Source organism: Caretta caretta, chromosome 1, assembly GCF_965140235.1.
Source record: "Caretta caretta isolate rCarCar2 chromosome 1, rCarCar1.hap1, whole genome shotgun sequence".
NCBI lineage: Eukaryota > Metazoa > Chordata > Testudines > Cheloniidae > Caretta > Caretta caretta.
The window spans coordinates 170,222,994-170,241,037 of record NC_134206.1 but is presented as its reverse complement, the minus strand read 5'-3'; the positions used below and the strand labels follow the sequence as shown (position 1 = coordinate 170,241,037).

At 41.3% G+C, this 18,044-nt stretch overlaps 1 protein-coding gene across 4 annotated transcripts in view; it reads right to left on the bottom strand.

The window, feature by feature from the left end:
• APP (amyloid beta precursor protein) overlaps positions 1 to 18,044 on the bottom strand; it is a 294,805-nt gene that overhangs the window by 151,853 nt on the left and 124,908 nt on the right. The gene's annotated exons all lie outside the window — the stretch shown is intronic.

The following is an 18,044-nucleotide window of genomic DNA, read 5'->3' as shown; positions in this document are numbered from 1 at the left end:
GAGATATTGGACAAATAACAAGCAGGAATCTGTCAGAGAACTGATGTACTCTATTGTATGGATGTGTCTGGACAGTAGGTAGAACTAGTTACCTACCTTGGTATCTGGAGATTCTTTGAGGTGTGTCACCCCTATCTGCATTCCAATGTGGGTACACCTCCGCACTATGTGCCTAGAGCTGGAGAATTTTGAAAGCAGTGTCTGTTGGTCTGCACATGCACCCTCACCCTTTTGTGCCTCTAACTAAGGCGATAAAGGGTGAGGCAGTGCACTTGCCTCTCCAGTTCCTTCTCTGCTGGGAATCCAAAAGATGAACTGAAGGAGAGGGTAAGGAGTGCAGGAAGTGGAATACAGATAGGGACTGAATATCTCAAAGAACTTCCAATTACAAAGGTGATTAACTTCTTCTTTCAGTGCTGGTCCCTATGTGTATTTTACTATAGGTGACTGACAGGCAATACTCAAGTAGGAGGAGGGGTGCAAGGATGCAGATGACAGAGCCAAATGAAGGACCACCATTCCAAAGGATGCCTCAGCAGAGGAGGCCTGAACTAAATCTTAATACCTCGCAAACATGTGGACGGAACTCCATGCAAGCTGCTTTGCTGATATCCAGTAGAGATACTTCTTGAAGCAACGCAATAGATGTTGCTTGAGCACTTGTGGAATGAGCCCTTATCCCATGAGATGGGGGAGGAAGATCAGACAGTTGATACCATCAAGTTAGTGTTTGCTGATAGCAGAGCAAAATACAGCCTGAGATCCACTTAGAGATTCTTTGGGAGGATATAACTTGACTCCAAACTCTTTCTGCTATGGCAACGAACAGTCTAGGAAACCTTTTTGATCAGTTTTGTGGTCAACAGCAAAATGTCTGTTGGCACATTCTGGCTCTCTAGAAGGTAGTCTGCTGATAGAATGAGGTGATTATTGGTGCACCAGTTCCACAGACTGCTTCTGCACACTATGAGATGCATCTCCTTCCTCCCTGTTTGTTGATGTAAAAGATGGTCATCTAAAGATGGTCTAAAAGATGTCTGACATCATGAGGGCACTGCATTCCTGAATGAAGGAGAAAGGCTTTGGCAAACCCTTTGAACTGCTCGCAATTCCAAAATACTGGACAGTATTCTGGACTCTTGAAATGTCCAGGTGCCCTGCATTGTATGGTTGCCCATGTGAGTTTCCCTGTCCAACAGGGAAGTGACTGTAACAGCTGTCCTATCCGATGGGGTAGCAAGGAAGGGAACCCCCACGCATACACGGTGAGCATTTTTCTACCACCCCAGAGATGATAGTACTTTGGCAAAACAGCTACCATGGTGCTCGTGGACTGATGGTTTGGTGAATACACTCTTTGAAGCCATGTTTGCAGGCAACCGAGGTGGAGCTTGACATATGGTGTGACGTAAGCGCACGGAACCATATGAGCCAGGAAAGAGACAAATCTTGAAAAGTGCTCATGGGTTTCTTATGATTTACTCTATGAGATCGTTCAGTGCCTGGAACCTATTCATTGGCAGGTAAGGCCTTGCTGTGATTGAATTTAAGGATGCCCTGATGAAGTCTAAATCTGCGTCGGGGTAGAGATGGAGTTTATGCCCCCCCTTCAAGTAGGAGAGGAGTTGCATCATTTCCAAAGTCCAACTGCAACCTCATCACCTTTTCCATTGGATGCTTTCTGAGGTAAAGTTTCCATCCCTCTCAGGGAACGATTGGCATATACTGCACCTTGCCGTGATGTGAGCTTCTCCAAGGCAGTACAAGCAGCACTGATGGTTGTCATTGACTGAGAAGTAGCGCAGGCACCAATTTTGAAGCGCAGAGTGGTAAGCATTGTACTGTACCTGAAACAGGGTCTGGGGGCATACAGGGGGGCTCCCCAGGTCAGGGAGGCTAACTAACTACAAAAAAATTAAAACTATTATATAAAACTCTAAATCCTACCATTTTCTAAAAACTCTTTACAGATACATTTCATATATATATATACACACACACACACATATATGTAAGTGTGTGCGCGTGTGTATGTATATATATGCGTGTGTGTGTGCAGATAAAGGAATAAAGATGAAGCTCTGGCCATTAGCGGTTGTGGCCCAGACTATGTGATGGTGAGAAGGAACTGGAGAGCTTGTCACCTATTCCACCTTTTATATCCTCAGTCAGGGGCAAAAAGACGACAAGGGAGCATGTGCGGACCAACAGACACTGCTTTAGAAATTCCACAGTGGAATACAAATAGGGACCACCACTCAAAGAAGATTACATGATTCAAGTGGCATGTGTTTATCTGCTCCCTGAACCATACTTGCTTCTAGCAACGTCCAAGAAAATTAAAGTACTCACATTTCAAATGAATGAACCAAAATGGTCCAGTGGTTACATGTTGAAATAATGGTTAAATGAGTCATAGTGAAGTAATTATGTTTATTATTAGGCAAGGAAACGTGCTGGCTACTGACTATGTGCTGGCTCTTGAGAATTACTTATTGATTAAAAAAAAATCTGCTTTAAAATTAACTAACGGAAAGTTTTCAATATCACACTTCAGCAAAAGGAGTGTGCCTCCATTTGCTAATGACTGATTATATTTGTAGTCCAACTGATTTTTTCCTCCTGTATTCGATGTTAGTGATTTTAAGTTATTAAAACCAAAGTCAGCAAATTTCTGGGGGAGAATGGATTTTATCACCCCAGTGTGCCACAACATAATGCTTGCCACTTATTCCCACAATAACAGAAAACCCACAGGGATATACAGTATTATTATTCTGCATTCAAAATGAGTTTGAGAGCTCCATGCCCTCATGGAACCTATAAGACACAAACATTTGTAGCTGCTGTGCAGCACATTCAGCCTCTGCTCCTGGAAAGTATCGGATGGTGCCAAAGTAAGGTAGAGGCAACAGTCTCTCTGGCCAGTGACTTATAAGGGAGCAGGGAACTGAATCACAGAAATGTGGGACTGCAAGGGACCTCGAATTGTCATCTAGTCCAGTCACCTGCATTAAGACAGGACCAGCGCTGGCTCTAGGCACCAGCAAACCAAGCACGTGCTTGGGGTGACATTTTCAGGGGCAACATTCCGGCCATCTTTTTTTTCCTTCAGGCGGCAAAAGCCTAGAGCCAGCCCTGGCAGCAGCAGCGCGTCGTGCGCCCTGAGGCCGCTGCAGTTTGCGCCGCACACCCGCACTTTGTGGCTGGGCCGGGAAGGCTCCGAGTGGGGGACACTCAGGCTGGGGACCGCCCTGCGGGGCACACAGAGCCGCCTGCAGGTGCCGCAGGGTGGCCACGCCACAGCTGGTGCTGGGCAAAGTGGCCCGAGCCGCCCAGGGACTGGGGTAGGGTGGCTAGAAGCAGCAGCAGCAGGGCCATAGAGGGTGGGGTGCTGCCGTGCGGGGCCCGCGTCCCACTCTCCAGGGCTCCACTCCCTCTGGGGCTGCCCTGCCCTGGCTCCTCAGCCCCCTGCCGGGGCTATCCCCCGGCTCTGCCCTCCCAGATCCTGGCAGCACCCTGGGCTGAGGCACAGCCTGGGAGCCCTGCTTCTTACCCTGACCCTGCCAGCGCCGGACTGGCTGGAGGTGAGGGAGGAGCAGGTGGAGTCAGCACTGATGGGGGAGGGGGAGCCCAGGGCTGGGGCGGCAGGGGGTGGGCACTGGTCAAGGGAGTGAGAGCCCAGAGCTGGGGTGGGGGGCAGCCAACAATTTTTTTGCTTGGGATGGCAACAACCTAGAGCCAGCCCTGGGCAGGACTAAGGATTATTTTGACCATCCCTAACAGGCGTTTGTCAGACCTATTCATCACTTTCTGTCCTGTCCTCAGTGGACAATTTATCACCCTCTCCTCTTTATAACAACTTTTACGTGCTTGAACACTATCATCATGTCCCCCCGAGTCTTATCTCCAAACACAACAAACCCATTTTTTCCAATCTTTCCTAATTTTTTTAGACTTTAAAGCATTTCTGTTACTCTCCTCCGGGCTTTTTCCAATTTGTCCACATCCTTCTTGAAGTGTGGTACCCAGAACTGGACACAATATTTCAGCGGAGGCCTTATCAGTGCTGAATAGAGCAGAAGAATTACTTCTTGTGTCTTGCTTACAACACTCCTGCTAATACATCTCAGAATGGTGTCCACCTTTTTTGCTACAGTATACCATTGTTGACGCATATTTAGTTTGTGATTCACTATAACCCCCAGATCCTTTTCTGCAGAACTTCTTCCTAGGCAGTCATTTCCCATTTGTGTAATTGATAATCAATTTATCTTTTTCTTAAGGCTCATCATTGGCCAAATCAAGCAAGGCAACAATGGCACTTCTAGAACTGAGAGGCAAAGAACTGAATTACAGAGGTGTGATTTTCACTAATCACATCCCTAACCCACAGAGGCTTTCTTAGTTTAAGCACTGAAGATGATGCAGATATGATGCAGATACACTTTAGAGCTACATTTCACCTGTTTATCAATGGCTGAATTAGCAGTATGCAGTATACTACCATCTAAATAAAGGTATGGGTTACATCTTCTGAGGTTGAATACTATGCTGTTCACTGCACTTTGGATTCCTAAAAGCTGCACTACAAAGAAGAGCTGTTGGACCACTAACTCAGGACAATGCTGGGTAGGGAGAAATGCCCTGGAGTCAGGAAAGGACAGAAGTTTACACAGTGCTTTATAAAAAGGGATTAAGACATACTCCCTGCCCCTGCTATAGTAAAAGTCTGAAGAGATAAAGGACATTTTTATAAAGTTTAAATAAAAATCCAAGAAGAATGAGTTTAACATTTTATCATTGACATATGACCAGATTCACCCTTGGTGTACCTCCCGTAAAGTCAAAAAAGTTACACAAGGAGCGAGGTTGGTCCACACTGTTACAGTACAGAAAATTATAGGCTTCAATTAACAAATTTATCTTGATTGAATATAAAATTGATTTACCTTAAATGCTGACTCTAATTGTACTGTTGTTCTTAATCACTAGATTCCTCCAACATAATTTTGCAAATCACAGACATTAAAACAGTACAATTTTCCATGCATCCTATGATGGCACAAGATGCACGAGCATAGCTTGGTCTGTGCATGGGACACACAAGAAATCAGGTGAGTTACACGCTCGGGAAGTAAAAGGAAACAGATTATAAACTCTTTGGGGCAGGGATTATGTCTGCCTTTATGTCAGTAGAGGGACTAGCACAACACAACCCAATTTTGACCTAGCGCTCTGTGTTCTACTGTAAATAAATAATGATCATTCCTCTTTTTGAGGAGCCCCAACACCTGAAACTAAACTCTGGAGACAAAGGCCTAAAAATAAAAATGTGGTAAGTTTTAATGCATAATCAAAGGGGCAACATCTGCCTCAATGAAATAATGAACTATAGAAAGTGTACAATGTGTAGTTAAGACAGAAAAGATAAACAAAAACTAATGAAGTGGTATGAAGCCACCAATAGCTCACTTAGTCTAAAATGGGTACAAGTGAGCTTTAAGCCTTGTGTACTCGAGGGATGCTGCCAAAAAAAAGTGTCCAACAATCCTTTCTAGTCATAAAATATCCTGTTACATAACTGTATAAAACTGGGCTATTCTCAAACCTTGGCCCTTTTTTCCTCCAAATAATGCTTCAATCATAGCTGTAAATGGGAATTTCTGCTCACTTTGCTACTTTTCTGCTTGACTGAATTTTATAATGAAAACGTCTGTTCTCTCTTTTCAGACAGAATGCAAATGTCATTCAGATTTTACACACCACGCAAATAGAGAGTGCATTTGTTTAGATGCAAAACCATTTAAATATGCTTCATTTACAAGGTCTGGCACTTTTACAGATGCATCAGTTAAAAGTCATTTTAAAGCACTGCAGCATCTAACAGTGGTTCATTCAGGCTTTAAAAACATTTGCTTTTCTAGCCCCTCCCCCCCTTCTTTAAAGAAAAAATGCATCTTATATCTGACCCTGCAGTGAAATGCCCTCCTTGCTCCCTCTCACTTATTAACAATGTCCATTACCCCAACCTCATGTTCCAGGTCATCAGAGCAAGGTTACTTGAAAACCTTCCATTTAGTTTAGACTCTCAAGGGCATAACTGTTGTGATAACCACATTTTCTTGTAGTGGTGAAAAGATGCTGCACCACAAATCAAGGTGTGGCCTCTCAAACATGATACATTGCAAAACAACCCAAATCTGGTTGCAACGTCAACCACCCCAGGATTAGGAAACGTCAGAACGAAGGTTTTTCTTTCTGAAGTCCCCCACCTCATTCACTACACCTCTTCCCACTTCAGCAACAAGTGAGGCAGGGGTCCTACAGCCAACAGGCATCCTCTCATTCGCCCTGTTCGATGAATAAGTCAGGAGATTGCAGGAAAAGAAAAGAGCATCTAGCTATTAAGGTAGTTGAATGTCACTGTGGAAAATTGGTTACTAACCCAAGCACTGCCACAGAATTCGTTTGTGCTGGTATCACACTAAACCAGGAGTGGACAAACTTTTTGGCCCAAGGGCCACATCGGGGTTGCAAAACTATATGGAGGGCTGGGCAGGGAAGGCTGTGCCTCCCCAAGCAGGCCATAGTTTGCCGACCTCTGCACTAAACCAAACCTCCCTTCCCCCCGCGATCTTGTCCCCAAGTTCCTGCCTCTATCCCTTCTCCCCGCACTCCTCACCTCTCTGTGTTTCAGCCAGGGTTGTTTCCTCCTTCTCCGTTCTGTCTGAGTGCCAGCACTGGACTACAAGAAAGAATCTCCCTTCTCTCACGTACAGTGCCACAGCATACCCAGCCACTGTAAAGGAGAGTCTGCCTGGGGCATGCTCTACTCCGCAGTTGAAACAAATGGCAATGAGTTTGATCCATCACAAAAAGAAGAAAGAAAAGGAGTACTTGTGGCACCTTAGAGACTAACCAATTTATTTGAGCATGAGCTTTCGTGAGCTACAGCTCACTTCATCAGATGCATACCGTGAAAAGAAGAAAGATAACCAATTCACAGATAGATTGGCAAAGACAGTTTGTGTAGTATTCGGACGCAGAATAAAACAGTAAGTTTAATGGAATTATACACAGCCTGGTGAAGCAGACAACATTAGAAGCGACATGGTAATGAATTAATTGAACGAATGAGGGTCAAGAATGAAGATTTTATAACAAGCATTTGAAAGTACATATCGCACTGTAACCTCTGGAACATCAAACCCAGCATTCCAGCCGGCTAACTAGCTACCATTAACCAACTGACAGGGTCCCCTAACAAACAAAATACCGCATCGCCGTAATACCAGCATGTTCATTCATCTTCCCTTCCCATGCAACAGTGTGTGCTCCAGCTAGGCAGGATGTAGTACATTCTGCTGCCCCCTAGCAAGTGTTGGTTCTTTCCAAATCTCTTAAGATATTGTTGTGCTGTTGCCCCACTGGAATCAGTGACCTCACACAAGTCTCCCCATCTATATGCACCACACTACATCTTTTAAATTGTAGACTACCTCAATCATCGTACGCTACTGAATAAAATAGTTATCTAAGAGTAACAGCCAAAGACTGTATTAGCTTTTAATTGTGTATGGCGCTATGAACTGAGTAGTCATTTTTATATGCACATTTCTGCATAAAAGATACCGTATTACTAAAGGAAAATGACGCGTCACATGCATATGTCACTTGAGCTTGTGAAAGCACAAAATCCAGGCTTCCACATAACGCCTGCATTGAAATACTCAATTTTACAATTCTCCACAAGCCTAATTCAGACAGACAAAGGCACCGCATGGCCACTTGGCCACCTTTTAAGAGTGATTTTTCTAAAGTCCCTGTCAAAGACCCAGCTCCTGTTTCAGATGAAATCAGTAACAAAACTCTAATTGATTTCAGTGAGAGCAGAACATGAGCACTGTTAAAAACTGGGAATTAAGAGTTAGTAAGTGAGTGGCAAGCATAATGAAGTTCATTTGCTTAAGTGACACCCTTAATTCGACTGCCGTGTAAAGGTTTGCCTGTGTAAAAAAATCACGTAGAAGACAGGAAACATGCGGTGACACACCCACATTCTTCACAGTGGGTACTATTTATATTATTCTTATTATTATTATGGCATGGTTATGATGCATTTTGCACAAGATGATTCATGTCAGGTCTCATTGGAAAAGTTAGGATTTGCTGAATATGATTATCCTATTTGTAGGCATGTATCATTTTTGTAGCTGAAGTTATGAATATTAACTCTGTATCTGTATTTCACATGTTGTCACACCTGGATGACACCCACTAGGCAAGGTGCTTCCAGTCTAAACAGTTGGTTGTGAAGGGCCTGTCGGAGGAAAAAACAGTTCTCACTCTCAGGTTCGGTGCAGGAAATCAGATACACTTTATTACCTCAAGCAATTGCACAGAGGGAAAAGGTGTGCACTAGGACACTAGGCAGGGCTCTCCCAGATAAACAATTTGAGCAAGTATTTATACCTTTATTACAGACAATAATAAGCAAAAACTGCATATTAATTACACATATTCCTTCAAGATATCTTATTTTTCTTACCATTTCTCTTATAGTCTGCACTCTATTCTTATCTAATACAAGGTCACAACAGCCTCTTTCACAGTTGTTTTCCACTCACTTTGCACTGTCCTCGCTTCTACAAATCTCGCGTTATTAAAGCTAGAGTTAGCCTGACTCCTGCTCATTTCAGAGGCCTGCATCCAAATTCCCTTTATCTACTTCCACAGGCCCATTCAGGGTCATGGGCCATTAGGGAAAACAATAGGCCTTAGGAGAAGCTTATCCCCCACCTGGTGAGTCTCCCTGTGGACACTTCCTCCAGTATGTAAATAATGGCTGCCAGGGCCCGTGAACAGCCCCCCAGGACTCTGGACTCCATTTTGGGTACTTGTATTTTTCCACGACCTGGGCTGGGAACTGAGTTTGGAACAAAGGGTTCCCACCATAAACTAAAGCTTTATAAAGGCAGGGAGTGACATCATCTGTTGTTGTTCACTCCCCCACAACTCAACACCTGAGAGAAGCTCTGAAAAAAAGGACTGGAAACTGGGGTGGGGATCCCAAACTGCAAAGCAAATGTAGCTTGGCCCTTAAAAATCTGCAAGCCTGCTTGTATCGTCAGCCAGGGTAAGAATTTGCTAATTCATATCCTATCTTTCTAGTATCTTAGGCTTAGTTTGTGATTTTGTTTATTTACTAGGTAATCTGCTTTGATCTGTTTGCTATCATTTATAATCACTTAAAATCTATCTTTCTGTAGTTAATAAACTTGTTTATGTGTTAATCTAATCCAGTGTGATTTTGAAAGTGTTGGGGGAAAATCTCAGCTTGGTTTAACACAAGTGTTTGGTGCATATTCCTCTCCACATTGAGGGAGGGGCGAACATATTAATGTGCTTAATTACTGTCTAGTGCAAGACAGTATAATTTTGGGCTTATACTCCAGAAGGGTGGGGGAGAAGGGTGCCTAGGCAGCTGGGAAACTGGTTGGTGTCTGCTGCTGGCATTCAAGTAGCCCAGTCTGGGTGAGCACTGGGTGATAACAGGGTCTGGGTGAGGCTGGCTGTGTCCCCAACCCAGCTGTGTGTCAGAGAGGGGCGCTGCGTTTCCCACAGCTCCGAGACTGCACCCTGGGGGTGACAATGCATCACACATGCTTTTTAGATTTGCTCTAATCTTCCCAAATTTAAAACAGGAAAATAAAGCTTTTCTTTTAAAACACTACCTTTTGCATATTAACTCTAACTAGGTGAACCTTCTGCAAAATCTAATTTGCAGGGGGACTTGAAATCAGTACTGAGAACCCCAGCACTGGCTTGTGGTTAGGGGACATATGAAACTGAGGTAGAGAGTCTATGGTAGGCATTTTGGTAGGTAGGGAGTTTGTGTTCTTTGTAATATAAAATAAGTCACTGTAAGTGGTAGCTTGAAGACTCCATTTCATTATAAAGAGAAAATATATGTAAGAACTATTTAAAAAAAACATACTGAACCATTGAAGTGAAAGAAAAAAATATTTCCTGCAAAGAATGCAAGATCAGACAACATATCATATATTTGACTTGATCTATTTTTCTACCTTCCGCATAGAACATGCCCCTCGTCCCAAAAAAACCCCCTGTCATTATTGCAGAGGTCAGATTAATTTGCCCAGATAAACTCTTAATAAATTGGTATGACTCAATTTTCCTTTGACCTAAATACAATGATCTAATCACAATTAGGCTAGATTTAAATATTTTGCACAGCAAGAACTAATTTAATGTTAGACCCTACAGGAACTACTATATCATGCAAGATATTAGTGTAAGAAGGAAACAGTCCCCAGAAATCTTCATCCTCAACTGTTACCAAATAATTTTTGCTGCCGTGTGTCTACATATATATATACACATCCGTCCACCCACCCACCCAGGAACTATTTTTGAATTGTCAACTCAGGAGTTCCACGATGAGTAAAGGACTAGACCTAGAAGCCCAGACCTGTACACATAATTCAGTGAAAAAATAAATAAATAAAAAAGATCAGACGCACACTGAAAAAATACTTGAGCAAAGTAAACCATAAAACTTGAGCAGATTAAGCAGATAATTTGTTTCTGTTTTTGCATATTTTACGGTGTTAATCAAAATTGAATTGGCTTACATTAACCTTAGCTTTAAATCTTCTAGGTCCACCTATTTTCCTTGAGCAAATTTTACTTTATACCAGTGATACTCAGACTGAGGCTCGTGAATCGCAAGGGGCTCCTTAGTATGTGTGCATCACATGATATGAAAACACGGTGTGATTTAGTCATTAACCAATCAGGATGCTTTTACTATGTTATTAACCAATTGTAGTTGACCAGTCATTTTGCTGTGAGAATGTATATATTGTTTCATTTACTATTTTGACAGTTAGAGAGAGAGAGAGAGAGAGAGAGAGAGAGTGTGTAAATGAAACAATTATATATATAAATAGTAAATGAAACAATGAATTCATACGACTGTGGCTCTTTTGGGTAATGCCGATTGTTAATTTGGCTCCTGAACCACTGAGTTCAGAGTACCACTGGATTTATACCATAATTTTGTCCCTTAGGTCAGTCATTAGAAAAGACTTCTAAATCATAGAAGTTTTCCTCCCAACTAAGAAGTTTAAACCATTATTTATTATAAATAAGCTTGGAGGTCTGTAAACAAGTCCAAGAATTTAAAGTCCGTTCCATTTTAACTCTATAGCAAAATAAAACTGAAATGTAAATGTGATACCAATCTCACATTCATTAACACATGTGGAAAGATTAATTTTATGTTTGATCTGAATTGAAAAACAGATCTCCAAGTATGAAGATACTGATTTTTACAACATAGGTTAGTTAGTATTGTCATGTACAGCATAAATATGACATCTTAAAAAGATCTAGCACCCAACAACCAATTTGCCATCAACAACATAACTAATTTTTTGAAATGAATATTGTAAACTAAAGTTTTTCTTTTTCTGTCTGTAACTAGTGTAAGTAAGTAAGAAAGTTCCATTGTCATTAACCCAAAGGGATAAACAGGTGATAACACAAATGTGATGTACGCTTCAGCCTAAGAGTTATAGCTACAGTTGAGGGGGTTAAACTTTTTTTAAAAAAGTTTTGTACTTTTTATATATATAATTGCAGCCCGCTCTGTTGCTGGTTGAAAACATGTGAGATGTGGGGAGAAGATTAAAGTATCTGTCAAAATTCTTTGAAGGGTTTATTTTAATTTTTGATGAAAAATTTCATAGAAAAAAATCATGGTTCAGAAAATTTTGGCTTATAGTGAAAGTGAAAAATCACACAAGTTAAAGTTCTCCTTTCTTTGTCATGAGACCAACATTTACAAGAGAAAATAAAGCCAACATTTTTTTTGGAATATCTATTTCACATGAAAGCTTGTATTTACAGTGATTCAAAGATCTGAACTTCTATATTACATGCAGCTGCTACAGGATGACAATCTTTTCAAAAGGCAAAAGCAGGACACATGCACGGCCCCATGGTGGCGGGGGAGAGACTAAGGCCCACCTCAGCCTGCCACTGGGTAGAGGCTGGCATCACCCCTGAGCCTCAGGAAAGTGCAAAGCAGCACCACAGGGAACCCAGGACATATAATTTTCAATTTATATTATTCATTCTGTAAATTTACTGGGAGTAAGAATTAAAAAAAAAAAAATTACGTTGAACCCCAAATGGCTCCTGATACACAGATGTTTTATTTTATACTACTTTTTCATGGGAAAGCTTGTACAAACAGTTATTTAAAAACCCAAAACAAGTTCTTCCTTCAAATAGAATTGGTTTTGTGCCTAAAATGGGAGGGGGAGAAAGAAGGAAAAAGAAAATAAGGGGAGAAGTGTTGTAGCATGTTTAACCTTCAAATGTCAACATATTCCTCCTGCAAAGATCTTGTTTATACAATGATAAAGTGCTGTAATTTTCCCTAGGGACAAATTCAGAGCACAGCGATCAGTTCAGCGGTAAGATGGCAGGTGCCATCATAATACAGTTTTATGGAAATCAGCCTAGAATAGTTGCATTATAAGATGTGTCATTTCATGTAACTGGAATACTGCCTAGTTTATCATACTGGACATAGCTCCATACCCTCCTGTTGTTCTGGTGCTTTCAACGACAGGACTTGCTGATCACAAAAGTTGAATGCATTTTATAGCTGAATGCCTTCCATTACTTCTGTAGAGAACAGCCAGGCAGTACTGCTGTCTTTCTTTGCTAGTTATGGGCAGTTCATCCAGACAACAAATAAATTCTGTCACTTTGTGCTGTCACATCACTAAGTATTGGTTTTTATAAGACCTTTTTCATGAAAGGCAACATGGGCTTAATAAGAAATCCCTTTCCATACAGAAAATTAACTGGGCTCTCTCTTACATGTACAGAGTTAACTTGGCAATGTGATTACAGGAGGACAGATGACTTCTTGGAAACAAACATTGCAAAAAACTATACTGTCCACTGAAAAGGTAAGGCCCTAAATAATCTTGGGTACATGCTCACACAAGGAAAGAAATCTCCTGTTCTCTTTTATGTGCCAAGGGTGCTATTCAGGACATCATGTTTCTGTGCATGGTAAAGGTCAACCAACAATATCATGGTAATGTGTACTTTGAAGGCGGTGATCTCTCTGCACTATTATTACCATTTTACAGACAGGGATATCTTTGTCTACTTACCTTAAAGAGGCAATGGAAAGATTAGTTAGTTTGTGCATGTACAGTTCTTTGAAAATGAAAAACCAATATACAGTGTGGGCTGTATTAGGCACTAGGATTTTTGTTTTGTTTGATCTCAAATATGGTAAATTAAGCACCATTTTACTGTAAGTATTGGTTGGAGATTAAATGTATTTAAGTGGAAAGTCAGCCTGGTAAGTGGGTGGAAGTATTGTTGCATGGAAGAATCCCAGGTCTGGAAAGCACAGGAGTTTTTAAATTTACACCAATGAAGCTTAGACACATTGGAGAAGTAAACATAATGGGTTCCCTGGGCAAGGAAGTGAGCAATCAATTATTTGATGTGTAACACTGACACCCCTGGGTGTGTCCTGGGCAGTGGGGATCAAACCTGCAACTTCTATATCTGAATACATGAACCTCGATGTAAGAACTTGCAGGACTAGAATCTGGGACTATAGGGGTTTAAGGCTGCTGATGTCTTTGCATCACCACTTGAGGCATAGCCTGAGGTCCCCCAGGAGGACCCTGTGCAGCTAGGCTTGACAAAAAGTACCACCCAGAAAGGCCTAAGTGGCGCTCCCTCACAGTCCACTGATTGGCTGATGCCAGTATTTAAACAAGGAAGCTCAGACTGTTCCTCAGATGGCAACACCGTAGACTGCCTGCTGCTTCTTCTCCAGACCCTGCTTGTGATACACCTCAGACTCTGGTTTCTGACCCAAGTTTGTCCTCGACTTTGCTATTCAATTGCTGTCTATAACCTGGTGCCCGACTTCCTGGTATCCTGACCTGGCTCGACTCCAACCCTGCTATCTCCTGCTGCCTACAACTTGGTGCCCAACCCTGACTCTCTGGCATTCTGACCCAGCTCCCTCTTGACCCTACTCGTCGTCTTCAGATCACAGCTTAGCAGCTGACTAGGGCAAGCCAGCTGCCCAAAGCCTGGCCTTGACACTCACACCAAAAAAAAAAAAAAAAAAAGTTCATTTTCTGTTTCCCTCCCACATACAAACTCCAAATGATACTCTCTTTCAGTGGTGATCAAATAATAAACATGTTAAATAGTCCCAAAGTTAAACAAACAAAAAAATCTTATTTCACGGCTAGATTTAATAGAGGAAAGCACATTTCTATTCACATGCCACAGCTTTAAAAACAGAGAGCGTAACATATAAATCTCCCTACAAGCCTATAGAAATACAATCTTAATAGCTTTCAATTGTGAACAAGAGGCTCAGACTTAAATTCCATCTATTGCTCCTAAAGAATAATTTTTCTTCAGCTTTCAAAACTCCAGTTCTTAAGCACACCCCACTGAACATTTCAATATGTTGTTTGAGTTGTTTACTGGTGATGACTATGAATCAGCACTTCATTTTCTGCACAACTATGAAATACTGGTATGAATCTATTCATGATTTTGGGTGTAATGAAGTGATTTCCATAGCTTCCATCTACTTGTTAATTTTCTCTGCAAGAAGTATTACCATTCTGGCTCCAATTTTTATTTTATTTTTTTAATGAATTCTAATACAGGATTTCATGTACAGAACAGTGGAAGTGCTTTTTGTCTTGATTGTAAGATAATGATTTCAAAATAAGCACAAGAAAAGAGGTGATATAATTTTTAGCTGCACCAATGTCAAAGACTACATAGGGCAGAAACAATGGGGGAAAAAAAGGTTGTTTGCTCCTGAAGGATGTAGTCATTCCTTCATAGGGGGCTGTTGTAATAATGAGTTTGCCCGTCACAGAGAATACAGCAGCAAAAGTACTAACTTTAGGGACATGAGGAGGATTCCAAACTATTTTTCAGTGGAAAAGGGAAATTAAAACCTGAATAAAAAAAAAAACCTCTCATGATTTCACCTGAAGTGGAAATGGGTGAAATTTTTTTGGCACACTGTGCAAGAAAAAGCCCTCGGACATTATAATTATGCATTATGGAAAACACATCTGACGAAGGACATGGAAAAATAGTATGTGATCATGTGATTAGACACTATCATAATATCTATGTATGACAGGGCAAAATGAAGATTGCACAGACACTCTCAATTCTCAAAAAGAAAAGGAATACTTGTGGCACCTTAGAGACTAACAAATTTATTAGAGCATAAGCTTTCATGAGCTACAGTTCACTTCATCGGTATGCATCCGATGAAGTGAGCTGTACTCACGAAAGCTTATGCTCTAATAAATTTGTTAGTCTCTAAGGTGCCACAAGTACTCCTTTTCTTTTTGCGGATACAGACTAACACGGCTGCTACTCAAATTCTCAATTCTGGCATTTCTTAACTTTGAGCACTGGACTTTGCAACCTTAATGTTCTCTTAATATAGGTTTGGGGGAGGGAGAGAGGAGGGTTGTATGCAAGTAATATCTACATTGAGGACTGTAGAAAAGCAAGCACACACAAAAACCTTCAGACATGGTCAGAGTTTCTATGAAAGCCATTCTGAGGCACTGGAAGAATTCATCCCAACTAAATATTGGTCCTACTAACAGATTTAAGTTATCATCACATAGCTTTTATATATTTAAATAAGCTGTGTGACTATAAACTACAACACAAAAACTTATAATTACGCAATTCATATTGACATAATCCAATTTAGTTCAAGAAATCATTAACTGGATTCCCATACATCCATGAAAGCCTCCAAACAATTATTCTTCAAGCATATAAATTATATCCTTTCCCTTTCAAATTTCAATACCATAACTATGGACTACATCCAGTTTTCAACATTTACTTGGAGGATTACTTTTAGTATCTCACAGCACATTTCCACAACTACTGGGATCAAGATATCTGAGTGTTTTGTGGGTTGTGACTTGTTTTGCAATATTTGGTGGTGATGTAAATCTTACTACAGATACCAGCTGACTCGGTATCAAAAGAGGCATGTGTATCATCATACTCATATACATACCAACTATAAATCACATATATGTCTCTTTTTCCTCCTTTGTATTTCCATTATATACTCATTTAATAAAGTTTCTATTTATTCTTAATCATACATGAATGTATATTTACCTGTCAATTACCATTTATTTCTCTCTGACAGAGGCTACACACAACACTTCAGCAAAGTATATAAACACATGCTTTGCTTTAAGCACGTGATTAAAGCATGTGCTTAAGTATTTTGCTGAACACGAATGCACCTAAGCACATACTTGCTGAACTGAGGCCATAAAAGCTCATGCAAACGATTCAGTAGAGAGAACACAGATATTGGAAACTCTGGTTGCAAAGTGCTGGAAAAATATCCAATCCAATGAGTCAATCACTGCAGCTCTGGATTGAGAGTCAGGAAAAGATCCCTCAGAACTGAAACATTTTTAACATTTGGCATATGATGATATGACAAAAGACACTGCTGAAGCAAGAGACTCCTACATGTAAGACTCCTGGGGGAATTCTGTGCCACTGCGCAATGCAGAATTTGTGCAGAATTCCACACCTCCTGCCAAATTGGAGCTGCAGAGGTGCTGGCCGTCACTAGGAGCCACTGGCTCATAGTGAGGAGCGCGCCCAGCAAGGATGGAGGCTCTGCATGCTTTGGCTGCCTGGCTTGGTCCTCATTCTCCCGGGGACAGGAGTGCGCCCGGAAGATCCAGCTCTGGCTAAGGGTGAGGCAGGGCAGGGCTGCACCACACCATGTTCCCCGGCGGGACAGTAAAGAAGCTGTGGGGAGTAAAGCACCTGGGGCTTCAGGTGTTTGGGCCACGGGGTTCCCCGTGGCTGGGCTCTGGGGGGGAAGGGGTGTGCCCCACAGCTGGGCTCTGGGAGGAAAGGAGTGCAGGTGTCTGGGCTCTGTGGGGCCCATGCAGCCCCATCCAGCACCCCTCAACTGGAACTGGGTTGCCATAGGGGCTTCTTTAACTCTCTACTCCTAGGAGAATCTTTTTTGTTTTTGTATGTATTATTGACATACTTGTTGATGGGTACTTTGAAATAAATTACCAAAATAACTGAAATTGGGGTGATTATGTGTTATTTTAACAAATAAAATATGCAGAATTTTGCAGAAATTTAATATATTGTACACAGAATTTTTAATTTTTTGGCATAGAATTCCCCCAGGACTAATCTAAGGAGACCTTATTTTCCGTGTAAGGTTTGCTCATTTTACAAAAAAGCTGTGTCTGGTTTATTCAGGCAGAACTGTTTTTAATGTGTCTGCCAATAGCATAGCAAAAATGTTAATATCAGCATCAGGCAGGAATACTCCCCTTTATGAAGAGAATAATACAGTGAAAGGGTTCCCTTCCCAAAACTACTGTAACGAATGGTAGCATCTTTCACAGAAATCTGGGGTATTTCTATTTTTAGCATTCTCACTAAAATACTCAAATTGCCATCCAACTTTCTTCTCCTCTCCTCTCCGCTCCTGTCAACCAGTCCTGTAGGAAAACCTAAACATTGTATAGATGGGTAGGTTGAAGCTTAGTGCTTTCTTTATTTAAGGAAAACAAAGCAACATGAGGTTTGTCCGCATCAATCACACAGCTGAGTGGAGACTGAAGCAAGTCAGAAGAACTGTATAGCTCAGTTAATCTTGTCTGACTGATCAAGTAGATGACCCTACTGTAAGTACATCTAACTGTTTGGAAAGGAGGCTTATGTGTGGGTGTGAGTGGATGGGGGTGGACTGTTTTTTGGGTGGAAATTGAGCAGAGGAAGAAAAATAAAATGGAAGCTTTAACACTAACATAAAATTGTGCAGACTTTACGTATTCTGTGTATTTAAAAAACTTAAATTTGCAAATGGGTTACAAAATAAACCACAAGAGTTCAGTATATTG